Below are 18,938 nucleotides of genomic sequence, written 5' to 3'. Positions count from 1 at the left end.
TAAATGTTTTCATATACCGGGTATCAATTTCACTTTGCAGCAAAGCTCACGCCAGGCATTAAAAAAATTACACGTTTGGGATGAACGAGACTAATCATGTCTCAGATTCATCCATTTGAGGCCCCTTAATTTCCCCATTGTAGAAAACAAGACGTATAATGAACAATTATACATAAAGTCAATTTCAGTGTTGTGCAGAAGACTTAATTAAAATTAGTAATGAAAAAAAAAAAAGAAAAAAAAAAAAGAAGTGCTTACAGTGTGGAAGTTTACTTGTCAATTTCAAAATGAGTGAATGCTTCGTCTTCGTGGGCCGTAATGAAAATGACCCGAATGGCGACGCACCCCATTTCTTTTGTTTACAAACAATCATAACGCATAAAATAACCACAAACGCGTCTTCGGTCTGAGAAGAAGTTGGCGTAATTTGGCGAATTGTGGAAGGAGACCGCAGCTAAACATCAGTGCCATTACATTATTCAGGGACGAACGTAGCGTATTATCAATTAGCAGGCGTATTTAAAATGCAGAAATGAATGTCATGCTTGTGGCCGCAGCCTAAAACGGATAATTATGATGAAACATCCAGAGGAGGGCAGCCATTGGAAGACGCGATATATTCCCTGAAGTCATCCCCCTCCCCCCCTCCAGCCCCGCGCTCCCCGCCTCGAGGCGCAATCCGCACAGTGGCACTGACAGATTGACAAATAAGGTTAATAAGTACTTTCCACCCCTCCTAAAGGCTAATCAAATATTAATCCTTGAGGTGTGGTCAGCAGAAAAAAAAAAAAAACACAACAAACAATTGGTGGAGGGTAATTGATCGAATTGATTCTTTGCCGTGGTGCTCGGGGGGCCGGGAGGAGGAAGAAGAAGAGGAAGAAGAAGAAGAAGAAGAGGAGGAGGCGGGAAGGAGTGGCGTTGGGTTGGAACTGCGGGAATTCATTTCAGGCTGAGAATGGACAAATATTTGGATATAAGCGCTTAGAGCAATTTCAATTTTTAATCCATCTCCACATTCTGGTGGCTCTGTGGGCGCAGTTTACACGCCGCATGCTCACAGTATTGTGGGTGTGAATGTGGCTCATGACCTCCACCCACCCACCCACCCAACAGCCCTTCCTTCTACACACACGCCGGGAAAACAATAGTTTTTATGGGGACTGCATACAAAAGAGCACAACCGAAGCTAACATTAGTCTAGTTGTGTTTAGTCAGTAAAACATAATGAAAACTGTTTTTTTTTTTTTTTTGTGCACAAGTAGGCAAGAATCGAAAAATGGGACCTTCAAAAAAAAAAAAAAAAAATACTATTGGTGACAAATCTGAATTTTACACAAATCTCTTTAGCGCCCCACCCCCCACCCTTCCCGCCGCAAACAGTTTTCACTAATCGGAAGCCTCGGGACATCTCCAGGCCTGGTGGACCATGTGAAGCAGTGCCACACACTCATGTACTGATAGGGCAAAATTGGATCCAGTGAGAATGCAAAGAAGCTTATCAACCAACACTTGCAGGCAGTGCTCTCCGCAAGAGCATATGTCAACATCATTTATTAGATGTGGCCAGGGACTAAATTATGTATGATCACAAAACGAAAGAGTGAGAGAGAGAGGGAGGGTGGGAGGGAGGGAGAGAGGAAGGGGGGAAAAAAAAGGGAAAATAGGATCACACGCAGCAGGTGGATAGAATAATATTTGGAGAGAATATGAAATTATTAGCAGAGGCCCTTAAGGGAGAATATTTGTTAACATTAACCGGTGAGTCATTTGTAATGCTCGGAGTCTGTAATTAATCATATTGGACGTTTCAGAATCACATATAGAGTTAAGTGAATGTTTTATTTGCTCTCCGTTTCGAGGGGAGCAATCCATACTACTGCCGTCACATATATTTCTATATTAACGCGGACTAATACAACAAGAGGTGAAGCAAGTATTTCCAAATGCGGTGTTTAAAAAGAGGAAGCAGCATTTAAAAAAAAAAAGAAATAACTGTTAGCTGCCGTCGCTCATTCCAGCCAAACATATACTAAGTAGCTTTAATATTGCCAGATGAGCAATCTCTCAAGCAAAATACTCTTCAGAGATACTATGTAATTGACTTCACATCTAACAGTATGGAACAAATCCCACTAGCAGAGGGAGTTGACAAATTGCATTAAAAACACTCAATCGGGCCAGGATTGGATGGAAGCTCATGTTCCTCCTTATCCCATTAAACATGAAACAGTTTAATCTCCAAAAGTTGCTGACATACGGGGAAAACGCTTAAGCACGCGGCTCGTGTTTGATTTGCGGAGGAGAATCGAGGTACAACAACATGGCCTCTGAACCGCCGCACGCTCCAGTGTGCGCGCGTAGACAAGAGCGGCGTTTCCACGCAGGCGCCACGAGGAAACAGCCTTATTTTAATCAGCGTCAATTACAACGTGGTTTAATAGCTGAGCTGCAGCGAAACCGTAGACACGCGTATCATTTGTTTCAGCCTCCTCAAAGTGGGGTAACAGTAAAGAGACTCAAACTGTCAAATCATCCAAGTTTTTTCTTCAATAGCTTACCCGATTTGAACATGTTCCGCTTCTTTTCACGACATGTAAACAGGTTTTGACATGGGTCTAGTTAAATGTGTAAGACATGCTGGAAAAAAAAAAAGGAAAGAGGGAAATGCCTGTGTAAAAAAAAAATAAATAAAAAATACACCCAAACCTGTCAACACACAGTACCTGCTTTAAATCTGTTCCCCATTTCAGGCAATCTGTGGGAACCAGGCCTGTGGAGTCTAATCCTGTTTTCATCCGTACCCCTTCAACACCCCCCTCATCTGTATCACACTTTCAATTCCACTTGCTGGTGCCTTTGTGCGATTTTCATTTGATCTAGCTTTTAAAATTCAAAATCTATTCAAGGTTTTTTTTTGAGTTGGATTCACGCTGTTGCTGTGAAGCCCTATTTATGTTCTAGATTTGGAATTGCAAATCAAGTGTGTGTGATTTAGAGGGAATGGGAGTCCAAAATTCCCCGGCATCACCTTTTATGATTCTGTAGGTTTAAAATGTTAACAAGGGCGTTTTAGCGCGACGATTTGCCGAGTATCAGCCTGTCTTTAGCAGACGACTCTCTCTGGCTGTGGCAGTCAATAAGCATGCAATACTTACTCTTACATCCACATCCATACTGTACTACAAAGCCCACACTGCACGATTCAACCACAAGGAAATATATATATATTTTCTCAGATTTTGTTGGGAATTGTCACAAATGTAGCTTTTTATTGAAATATTGTGTAATATAGGTGTTTTTGTAATATACTCTCCAAGAAGTGCTACTTAACCAAACCTAACTGACCTTTTGTTTCCAAACTGTCACACTTCTTTCTAGCTAGGTATAGCTTCTTAATTTTGGTTTAACTGTGTATTGTAAAGCAAATATATTGCTTGTTTTTCTAGCACAACTGACTGAAATTTCAAACTTGAATACCATTAGACATAGCAATTAAAAGCACTATAATGAGTGATTGGTTGGTTTAATTTATGAAAGGTCACCAAAGTGGTCCTGCCACTCAGCAGCTTTGAACTGAATTCAGTTAAATTTTGCTTTATTTAAAAAAATATATAGAAATATCAATACCTATTGTTACTCAAAGTGCTTTACAGCCACATCTGCCCATTCACTCATACATTCATACACCAGTGCCAAGCACTGGGGGTTGAGTACCTTGCTCAAGGACACTTGTTCACATGTTCCAAGGATCAAACTGCTAACCCTCCGGTTTGTGGACATCCTGCCCTGCCTACCCAGCCACAGCTGCCACCCAAGATGCTTTACAACACCCCAGAGCCTGAAACGTCCAGAGCAAGCACCAAGGCAAAGGTGGCAAAGCAAAACTCCCTTTAAACAGGAAGAAACCTTGAGCAGAACCCAGCTCATTTGGGGGGACCCATCTGCTAGAGACAGAAAAAGAGTGAGAAGAGAGGAGGAGAAGAGGGCAGTAAGAGGAACGGGATCATACCAAAGCATACATGCAGCCTATAAACATGGACAAGCACAAAGAGAAGTACAAGGTATAGGTGATGCAAGTTACATGGAAGACTGATAATGAATAAAAAAAAAAAAAACTGGTGAGTCAGTCGGTATATTGACTGAATATAAGAGCAATGATAAGCAGGTTGGAGAATTATGCATTCAGGTAGGATTGGAAAACTATGAAGATACCTGAATGGCTTATTTAAAATGTTTTATGCATGCTCTCTTGAATTAGTCTTTTTTCCTCTACAGACACACTTTATTGTATAGATTCCAGACCATTTTTATGATGCAGGACATTTACTAATGCACCATCTCCTCAGCTAGTTAAGTCAAACATGCAAGCACATGGAATGATGCCCCGCAGCTCCTAAAACAAACAAATTATTGAACAATCCACATACATGTCACCACTGAGGTGGTCTCCACAGCCTCAACACAAACGCAGGAGGGTCTGCAGAACTGAGTGAAAACAATGAAACAAAAGCACAACCCAGTGAGTATGAATATCACAGACGACACTTGGAAAATAAGCTTTTCATTTCGTACCTTGATCCCAAATGTCAGCATAAATTGGAATGGGTTGTTTGGAAGGAAAACATCTACATGTACAATAATGCTGGAACCTTGATTAAAAAAAAAGTATTTGAACCTTATTTGCATACACACTGTTTCCCTGCAAGAGTGGTTAGTTTAAGGACACAAAATGACAGCAATCATCAACGGTCGCACCAGATTTTAGCAGATTTTTCCTCAGTATTGACCAAATTAGTAACGTCTGGCTGTGCTGCAGCTGTATCATCAGTCCAGAGTAGCGAGTAGAAGTAGACAGGAAACAAACTTTAGATCTATTGAATAAATTCCTGCGAGCAATTTATGCAAAGAAATGTAATATTGCTGCAGACCCTCATGCGCTCTGCAAATAAGTGGTTACTTCCCCGCTCAGATATGACTCTAAAGAGCACATCACAGAGAAACCGACGATTCTTATTCCCGAATCATAGACGTTAACATTCAAAAGAAGACACACCTGGTTGTTTTTCAAATGTCAAGGCATAATAAACAACCGAATATATTTTTACGGGCTTAAGCTCGGCGGCGTGTTCCGTATCTGAAGCGTGAGCTGCGGTAAGTATACGTGAGCCTTTGATGATCAACTCCTCAACTATAATGTTTGTTCTGGAGTGAGTTGTAACTGATAATCGTGTTACGGGGGGGGGGGGGGGGGGGGACTCTGTATCGGCTTATCGGAGAATATTACTGCCCCACTTGATGCCCAGTGAGGGATTTAGGTGAGCATTATGAACTCAGCTACAACAAGACCCACTTGCTGTGATTATCTGACACAAGGTGCTGACAGACGCTCACTGTTGACATTTCTGTTGATATTGGCAGTGAAAAGGACAGCAACTGCAGACACTTGCAGCGCTCACAAGGACTTATCCAGCTGTATTTTCCTCTTTGTCGGCCTGTGTTGTAGGACTTGGCGTATCATCTGCAATTGAATGAGCTGTGGCACTGACCTGTCGTGAAAAAAAAAATAAAAAAAACAGGATCGTACATCAGGGCTGTTTTTCTCACTGTCATCACAGTCGTGTGGTCAGGCCTGACACGGGGAACAGCTGAAACATCACAAATGCAAAATGTAAAAGCCCCACTGTAGAGCTGCATGTCAAAAAGTAGTATGTGTAATGGATAGCGGGTCACAGTGTCAATGTTTTTCATGCTGCGGTCTGATCCTAATCTGATTGGTTTCTGTTAGAAGTTATTATTAGACTAACACACACCCTACTTACCATAAAAATAACAGGTGAGGTCAATGGCAAATGGTTTGTTGCATTAAAACCACAGTTTTTGCATTTTTCCCCCCGTCCTAATGGATTTTATTTTACTGAATATTGTCTGAAAGCATACATAATTTTCTGCGGCCGCAAATTTGTGTTCCATGAATACAAAGCCATATTAAAAGCAGAACTTAAGAGACTATGAATTAATCATTTTGTATGACTGAAAATGAAAAATGTACAATTAAGAAATGTTTTTCATACTAACCGCCTGTGTGGTCGCATGGATGGTAGCATATTTTACTTATCCATACAACCCTTTAGACGTGTGACAGTCAGTATAGTCAGTGCATAAGGAAAATTTTGCAAGAATCAAAAATTTTCAAAAAAAAAAAAAGAACTGTTTGCTTCTGAGATACGGGACATCCACTGCTGGTCAAGACTGCATCCTTCCAACACATTGATATTTGTTGTTAAATTCTCCCATACCTCTAAGATATGATCACGTTTCCTTTAAATCATACGTTTAGTTGATAAATGAGATGGCAACTTTACGTATTGTCACTTTACAAAAACAAGAAAAAAAAATTATTTTGGGGGGCGTGAAAGTCACGTATTCCTTTTTTAAAACATAAAAAGACAAGTAACAAATACGCACTTTAGCAAAAAAATACTCAAACATGAGTTGAGGATAATTTTCAGCCATGGATTTAGTGAGTTAGAGGGTAATTACAGCAAAATAATGTGGGATGCCTCATTATTTTGAGGCTCAAGTTGGGTGGCTCTGACTGTCGCCATCTTGCCTGCGCCTGGCTCCAAAGCTTTACTTCCAGGTAAATAATAAATGGGGGGGCAGCCACCCGTCACCCAAATCATGCACAACATTAAGCCTTAAAACTGTGAGTTATGTGAAAATCCAAACTCACACAGTAGTCAGGAGTGGGGAAATTGGCGATACAGACAAAAGAAACAAAGTTTTTTGTACCAGGTTATAAAGTTGGGCATTTTTACATGGAGGTCTATGGGGACGGATCAGCTTTTAATGCTAGCCTCAAATGGCCATTTGGGCAACTGCAGGTTTTGGCACTTTGTTCCTGGCTTAATATTTAATTTTTGCCAGGAAGCTGGCGATTGGTCATCCATTGCAGTAACTCTCTGTAGCTCTCTGTTGTATTTTCCACAGTTTGCAAAGAACAATGATGCTCTGTGGCACCAACAAATAAGATATTGGTATTTCTTTAAAGAGTCAAAACTCAAAATGGTTAAAAGTCCAGCAACACTTGCAACAATGTACAGAACAACTTCATTAGACCTAAGAGTTTCAGACTTCGGAAGGCCTCTGAAGTTAAAAGGCCTACTTGTCAATGAGATCATTTGTTGACTATGTCTTTTGTGACAAAGGGACCATCATGCTATCATGGATCTTGTTTGAATTGTCGAGATCTGTACCAGCGTCTCTTCCTCATCCGAACTCTTTACTGTCTTTTGATAAAGCAGCTATCTTAATTATGCAAATAATTCAATGTGTCTAAACGCCCAGTGGCATTTACAACCACATACTTTATTGTCTGTGTTATGTATATGTCCCATATAGTCTGTCACCAAGCCTCTCCCACCTGAAGCGCATACAGTAATGACTGTGGCACAAGCTTTTCCCATGACATTTAGAGGTTAATTTGCGCTGGTTTCATGGTCATTTATCGATGGAGGCTTCAGAAATTAGCATTCACCACGCTTTTTATTGACAGAAGTGTTTAATAACCCATCAAATCAAACAGGATGGCCAGCCAGGAAGCCGGTGCTTCTGTGGAGAGAGAGAAAATATGCTTGATTTAAAGTGCGTACGTTTTTAGTTTAAAGCATGACACCTAGAAGTTTATACTTAGAAACAGCGGAAGCATTTGGATAGATTTACGCCCGGGTAACTTTTGTGGCAAATAAATATTCTGTAGGAAGTGATGCTTTGTGGTGGGTTAACGGATAAAAAATCTGCTTCGATCCAGATGGACCTGGTCACTGTTGTAGACACAGATGAGTGAAGAGGGAAAGAGAGGTTTCTCGTTCTCACCATAGGTTCCCCTTTATTTTGACAGATTTACAGCCTTGCTCAATCTATTACATGTTTTTTTAACACGTGTTCTGCCAAGCACACTGTTTGAGATCTACACTCTTTCTTCTCGCTCCCTTTCACAAGCCATTTCCCAAAGTTAGTCACAATCCTCTGAGCAAGAGTGAAATTATTTACTTGTGGGGTTGAATAAATGAATATTTCCGGTCTGAAAAGCCATAGATGAGGCATTGTGGGTTCGGGAACAACGCGTCATGTCCACAAACACAAGGAGAGAGAACTTATTCATCAGACAAAGTGCTCGTGCTGGCTGAAAAAGCCTGAGCAAATCGTGCATTTTTTTGTCTAGGAAATTAGTTTTAGCCCATAAAATACATTCCACATAATTTCTGTGATCTCCTTTATAATTCCCTGCTTCCTCCTGCACCCTTATCTTCCTCCAACCACTGTTTGCTCGAACGTGTATAATTTCACATGCACAGATTCACACGGCATGTCACCAACTCGGAGTGAAATATACTTATGTTCAAAGGAGCCCTAATGTGGAGTGATGGGTGGGCCTACAGTAGCCTCAGAGCCGTTGACACACAGCTGTCTTTGCTATAAATCTTGCAAATCCACAAAAAGAAAAAAACTCTCTCGAGACTTCTTTGAGTGGTAAATTGCTTCAGCTTTGAAAGTAAGTGTAGCCAGATTCTTCCTATAAACACCATTATTGGAAAAAAAATCATAGAGGAATGCACGCAAAGCTACAGCCCTAATAACACTGAGCAATTCTTCCAGATTATGTGTGTGTGACCAAATGTAAGCAAGTAAACAAATCTGACTTCTATGAATAGTTGCTGGGCAAGGTTAATCCTGCAGGTTAATAAATACAATGCATCCCCCCCTCTTAATAGCACGCATGGCCTTGTCAGGGCTCCTTTATCTACAAGCCTTGTCTGTGAGGCTATTATATAATTATATCATTGCATTTGTCATTTGGTTTCACCCTTGGGGTGAGGAACAAATTAAAGCGGCGAGTATGTTAGCTTTATAAGCAGAATGTGTGCTACACAAACCATAACAAAAGTTCATATTTTCTGTGTAATGAATGCTACATTATTTATACTATGAATTATGGATGAACTTGGGCAGACCTGGATGGGATGGCTTGTAATCAATCCTTGTCTGATGGACCTCTCCAACAAACAGTTATTAGCGGCTACTCTGACTCAAGTCTGTTTGGGTAAACCTGGTACGGAGCAGTAATAGTAGCTGTTATTATTGGCACGCGAGGCGTAAATGACAACTAAAAAAAAGGACTGCCTGTAATTTTGGGAATGCATTTTAAGATATTGTTTCCATGACAGCTTAAACATTGTGTAAACAGACTAAGGAGCTCACTGATTTTCACTGAAAAGCTAATTGAAGCCGACTGTTAACACTACTTGGTAAATGCTAAAGAGAATGCACGTTAAATGACAGCATCCTTTGAATTAATACACTTTGTAACTTCACAGGCAGCGGTATAAGCACTGAGCCCAGATAGGGAGGAAACATTATTCATGGTGTTTTTCCATCCTTACTCTACTTTATTAGCTTATTTGATTCCCCATTCTCCTCATAGTTGATTCAATACATTCCCTATTTGCATAAAACTGTCCGGTAAGATTATCTTCACTTATTCGATCTATCCTAAGAGTCACCTTGTTCAGGATCTTATATGAATAATGAGATTTTAAATTGGAAGACACTCACACAGAGAATGAGGCATTTACAGTTAATTCATCTCATTGAGTTACATTGCTTAGAGGTATTGGAGGGTTTAGATTTTCATTCAAGCATCATATTTAACAGTGTCTGCTTCCCCCCACTTTACTGGCATTGAAATTTAAATGGCCTGAGCCTGACAGATCCAATATTGCGAGCCACTGTTGCTGTTTTCCTGGGAGCAAATATATTGTCAAAATCCGTACATCCAGAGAATGAGAAGGCAAAAGGAAAAAAAAAAGTGATCACATGGAATCCCCTCACCTTTGTGGTCTCAGATATTTCAATAGGACAAAAGTCCATTCTGAATCTTGATTATTTATAGAGCGCTATACAAAACTGAATGTTGCGGGAGTGACTTTGGAGCCTCTGAAATATTAGCCTGACAGTTATTGTGCAGAAATACAGATGCATGCAGCAGCGTCCCATGCACATTTCTGTCACACATGCTCACACCTTCGTAATGATTTGACAGAGAAGAGAGAGTGGGAAAGAGAGAGAGAAGGGGGGAGGGGGTTAATTGGCTTTTTATGACTCCAATTAAATAACATTATGCATATACTGGCTTAACGGCTTATATGTGGCCTCCATTAACAATGTCCTCTTGATTGGTTCTTGGGCTTAAGGTCTCCTCCAACTTGGGCAGCGCTTGTCGCAGCGCTTGTCACAGCGTTTAAATCCATATGTGGAGGGAAAAGCTTGTGACAGACCGAGATTTTATGCGCGTGTGAATAATTTAAAAGGAAAACTACAAATCTTTGGGAAGAAAAAAAAATAAAAAGGATCAATGACCCCCATCTATGCTAACACAACCTGCAACAAGACCACTTGAAACGCTATCTGTCTGATGTGACAATTGAATAAAATAAATCTCATCATTAAGGCCTCAGTGCGTTATCTTGAAAGCGAAAGGGAGAGAAAGAAAACAAGCATGTGCCTGTCCTGAAGCGGAGCTCCTGAGGTGTTAACTAATCTCTGGTGGCCAGTCTATGCACTGCCTCCTCTAATTGCTCCCTGTATTTCAGTCTGGTGTGAGAGCAGCCATTGTAGCGAGCGCCCAGTCAGCCCCCAGAGGTCTCACACCTTCATTATCACTCTTTATTGCAGAACCTTATACGGGCACTCGGCACCAAACAGCCTGCCCGTTAAAAATAGAGCCTTCTCCTCTCCTCTCCTTTTGGTGGTTTCAGTTTTAATTACTAACACGGAGCCAAAGCCAGAGTCCTCAGCAGGCCTGGCGTTTTTGTTCACTAATTAAAGCGAGGATGGAGTTTATTGAAGGGACCCTGACTCTGCTCTCTCATCTATTATTAAGAGGGCAGGACAAATCATTTTCAAATTTATATGCTGAAACCTGTCCAGGGACAGGCAAGGGGCGGCAAAGGTTGGGGGAAGGTGGGGCGAAATGGTGCTGAACACGAGGGAAGGCGGTGAGACTTTGTATATGCGGAGAGTGGCGGAAGAAGAAGAAGAAATGCAGGAACTCTTATATAACACAACACCAAGGAAGGAGGTGCCATAGATTAATGCTAACTGCTGTACATGTGCAAAGTATCTGTGATGCTGCACACCTTAATTTTTATCATTAAGGGATGCGGGTCCGGCAGACCTGCACCAGCAGTATTAGCAAAGATAATGGCATTGATTGGAGGACCCCCTCTGTGTGCTCTGTGTAAACAGTGGGCATAAATACCAAAACAGCGGGGCGGTAATGTGGGAGCACAACGTCCAGCCAGATTGATGTTCCCAGCGATCCACTAACCTCCTCCGTCTAATATTCTTAATTGTCTAAACAGGCGCGACCCTGACAGCTGCACAGGTACCTCAGCGAAAGAACAAAAAAAGACAAGCATCTGACCGGAGAGGTGGGACGGCGCGCGACAGCTGGCAACAAAACGGAAAGAAAAGCAAGAGAAAAGTAGTCCTGACACGCTCACTTTTATGAGGAAGTAAACCAAGCGTACTTTTACAAGTAAGCTGACTCTGCAAAGGCATGCCGATGCAATACAAATAAAAGCGATAGGTCTTTATTTTGAAAATTTTGCACACTAGCAAGAGTGCTTTAATAAACTGAGAGCCTTCTCTCATATAAACCGTACAAATGAACGCTTTGTCAAATTGCTCCCTCACACTGAGCTGCTCTCTGCTGAAAAAAAAAAAACACAACCGGGAACAAGTCCACAAGGAAAATTAGCAACATACAATTAGAGAAAGAAAATCTCCATATCTGGGTTCTAACCTTTATACGAGGTAGGATGAATTGAAAAGGAGAAATAATGAATTTAGCCAGCTGAAGAGCAAGAAAATCCTCCCTTAGCCTAACAAGCAGCTCGCATCCTCAGGGCAATTAGTCACTGTCATATGAGGGCAAATGTAGAACCCTTTGCATGCTTGTTAAGTAAAAACTTACACAGAGGTCACTGACATGTAAGAGAAATGCAGTGTAACCACTGAGCTATAGAAAATTTTTCCAGAGCAAAACGAGCCACACCAAACTCCGAGCATTACAATAAATCTGTGTTATTTTAAATAAAACTCAAACTTAGCCTTATTAACCCTCTGCTAGTTAGTAAATTAACGAATGCACAGCAAAACACAAGTTTTTTTATTTATTTTTTTCTAATTGCCATCTTCCTGACATTATTTATTTATAGGACATTTAATATGAAGTAAAATAAGGAAAATAAAGGTTTTTGGCATTTCACGCACTCTGGCCACTGAGGATTTATTAATATATTCGCGTTTCATTCAGCATAGGATTTTACTGATCTCTTATCTCTCAACCCTTTATTTGCTGAACTAAATTCTTCACCCAGTTAAAACCAAACAATTCACCAAGTACAGGCAACTGAAGAATAAAGTGAATTTCACAGCAATTCTACACATTATTGTCTAATTCTGCCACTTCTAGGCATCAGAAATGTACATTTCTTTCAGGGTAGATTTTTTCCAATACATACAGGGAGGGATATATAGGTCAGAGACCCCAGTGCCTTATCAGTAATTCGCCATTGCCTGGTTATTAAGGACAGCTTAGGTGGAGAGGGCTGGAGTACCAGGAGGGGTTAAGGTGAATTGATTGCCTGTGGACATGTTAAACATGACCCCGTCAGGCCTCCACTCCACTCCTAAAATGCGCCAACCTGTGCACCTCACTCCAAGTAATCAGCTGTAGAGGCTTTAATAAAATTCAGAAAGCCCCGAGAACCTCCCCCCGGGGACTGTACCAAGTTGGAAATAATCGAAACCCGAGGCAAGAGACATTTGCACTGTGTTACCGTAGGAAGCATAACAAAATGCCTAGCGCTCTGACCCCTTAAAAAATGTTTTCAGGGAAAAAAAAAAAAAAAGAAGAAGAAAAAGTTGCGGTTTAAGAGCGCAATGGAAGCGCATAGGTGGCTGTTGTTCACTGTTAAACAGATTGCAAAGTAATAACCAAAGTGTCTGTTCCTCTACTGACTGGGTTCAGATGCAGCAGCTTGCAGCAGAGGGGCAGTGGCAGGGTAATTACGGGGTAACTTGGGCTCAATCTGTCTGTAGACGCCCTCCCTTTTGGAAGGGGGTGTTTCCCTTGATTAGCCCGACGCAGGGTGAAGCCCCCACTGCAAACGGCAGATTGAAGTTCATCACAGGGGTCTCAGCTGCCAGTATGTTGCAATGAATTGCTTGCTGTAAGAAGGTGTTGACAGGAGCAGCTGGACATCAGAGAGTGATGAAAAGAAAGGGAAATTCATGGAGAACCCAGACAGAACAGTCCACTGGGGAAAAGACAGGGAATTGGTCATCTGCTGGTGGCGGGCTGAACTGCAGCCTTTGTGGCCTAGCCCCAGGGTGTGTGGTGTGTGTGTGTGTAGAAGGCATATTTGTTTATGTGTGGCCTCCACTGGGGAGAAAGCGTCGCGTTTTAAGAACACTGAAGTGAATGAAGTTTAGTCACGCCGATTGATTGGATCGCAGATGCCTCTGGCAATTACTCAAGCGATAACCTCCCTCAAATAGATATTTAAGTCAAATGATCACGTAAACCATTTATAAAATGATGATATGCCTGCAGCATGTAGATAAAATGACAATAACGGTGAGACCACACAATAAATACTTCGATCATCTCGGCGGGCAGTGAAATGTAGGAATTCCTGTCGTTGTTTAAAGCACGGATCACACCGAGCCTTTGCTTAGCATCTAAATTATGAATAATGGCGTCAAGTGGGCCTTTCAGGGTGGCTGAAAACAACTGCAGGACATTACACGCATATGTGTCCATTGTCTCACAAGTGCTGCTCCTTAGCTCAGCAATGGTGACTAATGTTAGCGAAAACGAGAAATATATGTGTGTGTGTGTGTTTTGATGAATAGAGAAGGTGCCCTAAGGTGAGGACACACTATATTGGTGTGATTCTACCATTCACTATATTAATGAACTGCCTAAAGGTGCAAATTAGGTTTTAATGGGTGTTACTTTACCATCTTGGTTCTACCACACACAAAGACCCTTTCACTCAGTGTTGCTGCACATTTCTGAAAAAGAAAGAAGAAGAAAAAAAAGGAAAAAAGCTGTTACGATTTGTAGTCATTTGAGTAATGCCAAAATAAAACACAAACATTAGCAGCTGAACTTCTTTAACAAAAAAAATGCTTATTCATTTTGTTGTGACACCGCGTTCTGACTCCTTTCCCTCCACACTCGAAGCGCCTCAACTCGCTCTGCCAAATTTTGCCTTCCGCCGGCTTACCGCGAGCAAAGCCAAAACCATTTTGCATGCCTGCGCGTTTGAACTGTTCGTGTTGTATAATTTGCCCGCTCTTTATTTCGCGGCGGGAGAATTTTTATTTATTTTATTTTTTGGGCAGTGGGGGGGGCCCGAGGACTGCTACATTTCAAAGAAACGGGTGACAAAAGATGAAGGGGGAGGAAGACTCTGAGAACAAATGCCTTTTAAGTCAGTGGCTTGAAAGAGCAGCGGCCTGCCAAACATGGTCTCTTAGCACACTTGACACCAGCCACTACTTAATTAGCCGCCATCATCTCTGAGCGCTGGAGGAAGAAGGACAGGCTAATGATTAATGATAAAAAAAAAAATTTAAAATCCAGGAAAAAACTTTGACAAAACATCCTGCATCTTCCACAAATGTCAAATCTACAGTAATCTTGTCACCTTGCATAACGCTGACAAACACTACACTCCATGTGTCGTTTCGCCGTTTCCATTTGTAAATGATTCCGTTTCCTCACACATATATGACACTTTTGACACACATAATGACTGACCGTGCAAAGTCTACAGGGAAATCTGAAGAGTCATGTTTCTGTCTGTATGGTCGGGCCGTATTGCGCTTGCCATGCTTTAACTCCTCCACTGAATCTCTGAGCATACTGCAAAATCAATTGCGTTATTGATCTATAACTAATTAGGCGAAGATAAATGGTTCAACTATACAAATACAGCCTCTATAATGAGCCAGTGTCGAGGAAGACATTTTAATAGAGTCCAACGCATGTGGCCATTCCTCTATATTAGCACCTAGCGCCGTGTTCGACAAGAACTAATGTGACCGATGTCAGATACATGACGCCTGAACGACGGTCGGGCTTAAAGTCTCTTTTTCGCGGTTCTCCTCGGCTTGCAGTTAAAACGTGTCCGCGGCCGAGTTATTTTGTGTGCGCTTGTGTCAGAGCGGCAAACCAGATCTCGTGGTAGGAACCGGCTCTGGGGCGCGACTCGTGTTGTGTGCAGTCACCAGCGATCAAAGGCTAATTAGTTTCAGCTGACACGGGGTATGGCCCTCAGGTCAAAGATCATGACTGATGTTATGGAGATGATGGTGGGGAGGGGGGAGAGAGGGAGAGGCAAGGGGGCGGGCAGAGGGATCCGAATCCTCATTAGCCAGAAATTGTTGCTCTTACGTCAAATCCCAGGCTAAACTCAACCGAACACATTTCCTATTCTTGTTTTACACTTTTAAAATATTTGAACTTTGGGCCGCAGCGCTTCACCTCTCGACGCTTTGTTGAAAAGCCAAAAAAAAAAAAAAGGGAGGAGATCAGATACGGTCATTCTGCTCCATGTTTCCCCAAAGGCTGTTTGAAAATCCACAAAAAAAAATCCACACCGCGCCACTCACATAAGTACAGTTGCAGCGGCGTGGTGCACAGACGTAACCAGGGGCTCCCTCTACAGGCCGACCCCGAACTCCGGCAGCTCCAACAGCAAGCAGCTGAGTCGCTCACTGACAGCATGCTCTCTCGCAATGCTTCATTTGTCATAGCAGATGTTCAAAACTATTTTCCCTGGAAGCCTAAAATCTGAAGAAGTAAATTAATATCCCCTCCCCTCCCATTTTAAGTCCCTCAGACTCAGTTCATAGCCTGCACTAAGTGCCCTTGTTGACTCAATTGGATTAGCACTAATATGTAAACACAGGAGGTAAGAGGACTAATCCTCTAATGAGAGGAGGAAAAAGTGAAATAAATAAGTTGAAATGCCATGCCTCGCCTTTAACTGAGGCATCTGTCAGGTAAGCTGGCTATGTGTAGATTGAGAGCAGGTATTAAATGCGGACCGGGGGATATGCTGAGGTAAACAGTTGTGACCATTCAGTGACAGCGTAATTACTTGTTTGTAACTTAGTTGGATAATAGGAATACAGCCTCTAGGGGATAAGACAAAGACTTGTTAATTATTAAAGCTTACATCAGCCGGGCACTAGAGAGTTGCAATTATTGTTGTTGTTCTTGTTTGTGCTTAAACACTACCTCTGCTGTTAATATACTCATTAACCAAAATGAGTGATTTTATTACTCTTGATTTGGTTTGGGGTTTGTTAAACATATCCAGGCTCGGCTGCCGTTGCTTACTGAGGGATAAAAACTCAGATGTGGACAGGTGACAAGAAAAACATTCTGTTATATTAAAGATGAAAATCACAGCTTAAAAAATATAAAAATCCTATAAAAACAGTCCCACAGATGAGGCTGACTCCAGTCTGCTGTTACTTACTCTAGCATAAAAAACCCTCCTACTTTAAACTGTATATTATGTTGTGCATGAAATTAAACAAGTGGTGTGCATTTGGCAAATGTTCTTGCAGAAAAATTTCTGCTATAACAACACTTTCTTGTAAATAATAATAAAAAAAATAGCCCACTTAATATTTGTTGCATAAAATATCAAGGCACAAAATACAAATTTGGAGTTGCTGCAGCGCAAACCAGAGTAAAAGATTGCTTTTTTTCTTTTTTCTATATTATGCAAACCTTTCTACTGTGTGTCACCTAGCATAACGTAAATGTTAACAGAATTTATTTTATGACCAACATCTTTTATCAGATAGTGACTTCAGGTGTCCACACTGTTGGTGCTGCTCTCTAATTGAATCTGTTGATCACAGAGTGCAGCCATAAGTTGATTGTGACTTGTTATAAGAAAAAAAAAAATAGTTTAACTATAAGTTGTTAACTGAAAGGATAAATAATTAAAATGATACGCTTTAAATAGGAAAAAAATATCTGCCTTTAAATGGTTTCTGTTTTCAGCTTGCATCCATTTTTCTGTTTTAAAGAAAATCTTTCCATTTCAGAAACAGCGAGCCGTGACTGCTCCAAATCTGCATGAATCCTTTGTCTAATTTTTTTTTTTTTTTTTTTTTTTTTTGCACAGATGTATTCTTGAAATACGCAAACAAAACAAAACAAAAAATCTTAAAGCAAACAAGCAATTATATTTGCTCACTCTCCATTGTGAGCTAAAACCATATGCAGCTTTAAAGGGTGTTTCTCTTCCTAATGGGCCCCGTGGGGATGAAGGGGTTAATTGATGCAGATGTTGATCGCTTTTACACACGATGCAGGGAGCATCTCCCCGGTGGCTCCTATTAGAGGCAGTTTTAATGAAGTGCTAAACAGAAGGCTTTCCTACAGTGTGGCCTGTCCTCAGGAAGACTCGGCAAAAGAAAGCACTTCACGGGAAAACAAGGCCCCCTATTGATTGTCACGCCAAATAACTGAATCCTTTCCCAATCAATGCTTATTTCTCAACTTATGGAACCTAATAGGAGACAACGTGAGAGGAAGTCAATCAGGGAGGCGTTATGTTGCTTAGGGCACATGAATGAGTGTGTGGTTGTCATGCGGGGAGAAAAAACACTGCTGATTGAACCTTTTGCAGGTCCCAATAATTCAGCTGTAATTTTATATCGACAGCCCCACAGTTTAATGAGTGAATACTGCGCGATATTTCACAAAATACTGGCCATGCAAAAATTCACAGATGAATTTAATTCCAATTTTACACAAGAAGAAAATCTCACCTCATGATGTGCACTAGTCAGTGGATGTTGGTTAAAGTGATGGTAATGCAATGGGGCTTCTCACGCGGCGTTACCAGCCCATAGTCACTAAATTCTGCTCATTAAAATGACAAACCCAAACACACAGCTACTCAGGCGTGATCTTCAGCTGTGTATGGCATCTGGCCCCGACGCACCTCCACCCCCCAACTCCCCAGAGCATCGCGCACACACGCATCCGCGCACACAAAGTAACCCCAATCAGATTTTAAAACAATCAGCATTCCTTTCATTTCCAATTTAGTCACCTGCCACGGTCTCCTATTAGTGTCCACTATGATACAGCATTAGGGGTTTGGAAATGAGGACGGTGTCTTCGTCCTCCCCTTTCAGTCTGACAGAGTTTTCCGCCTTTTCCCCAGTCAGCTTCTCACTCCATCCGTCAGCCTCCTCCATCCTGATTATCAGGAGACACCAGTTTCAAAGAGACATCTTAATAGTGATGTCAACGTATTAATTAGAAGTGTTAATGAGCTAAAAGCAACCCAAATTAAATTAATGCAGCAATAGACAGAGAGCGAAATTAGCTTCAATTTCTGTAAATGATTCTGAAGTGTGCACAACATATCAGGCTGTCTGAACATTCCCATCCCCCAAAGCTAATCAAGAGCTACATTGCAATTAGCTGCTTAATTAAAGCAACACTCTGCTCGGAAAATCCGGCACAATTAAGTAATGGCTGTTATAGCATGAAGACAGACTGTATTTTTCTTCGGGAGGGGAAGGGAAAAAAAAATAGAAAACAACATATTCTATCCCTAATGGCCTGCAGGGGATTGAGCCAGCCAAGATGTGCCAAGATGGAGAGGTTTCTATCTCACGCTTCAATGAGGATCTTTGCTCCAGCTGGAAGCCTTGTGAATCAATGACAGCAAGGCAGATCAAACTGCCGTGCCCAGGGTTGCTAAGACATCTGAATTGGCACTGACTGGGGTGACTGCGTCCTAATCACCAGTTCTATT

General features: G+C 41.5%; 1 long non-coding RNA gene across 1 annotated transcript; it reads right to left on the bottom strand.

Moving 5' to 3' along the window:
* Positions 1–7,444: 7,444 nt before the first annotated feature.
* LOC311506093 lies at positions 7,445–18,270 on the bottom strand. Its single transcript, XR_014699677.1, has 3 exons — positions 18,225–18,270; positions 14,095–14,148; positions 7,445–7,614 (listed from the first exon to the last, which is right to left on the bottom strand). It is a non-coding gene; the product is annotated as an uncharacterized lncRNA (long non-coding RNA).
* Positions 18,271–18,938: the final 668 nt, after the last annotated feature.

This window comes from Chelon labrosus (genome assembly GCF_963514085.1).
Source record: "Chelon labrosus genome assembly, chromosome: 21".
NCBI classification, from domain to species: Eukaryota; Metazoa; Chordata; class Actinopteri; order Mugiliformes; family Mugilidae; genus Chelon; species Chelon labrosus.
The sequence above is the reverse complement of the archived record's forward strand: the minus strand, read 5'-3'. Positions and strand labels throughout refer to the sequence as shown.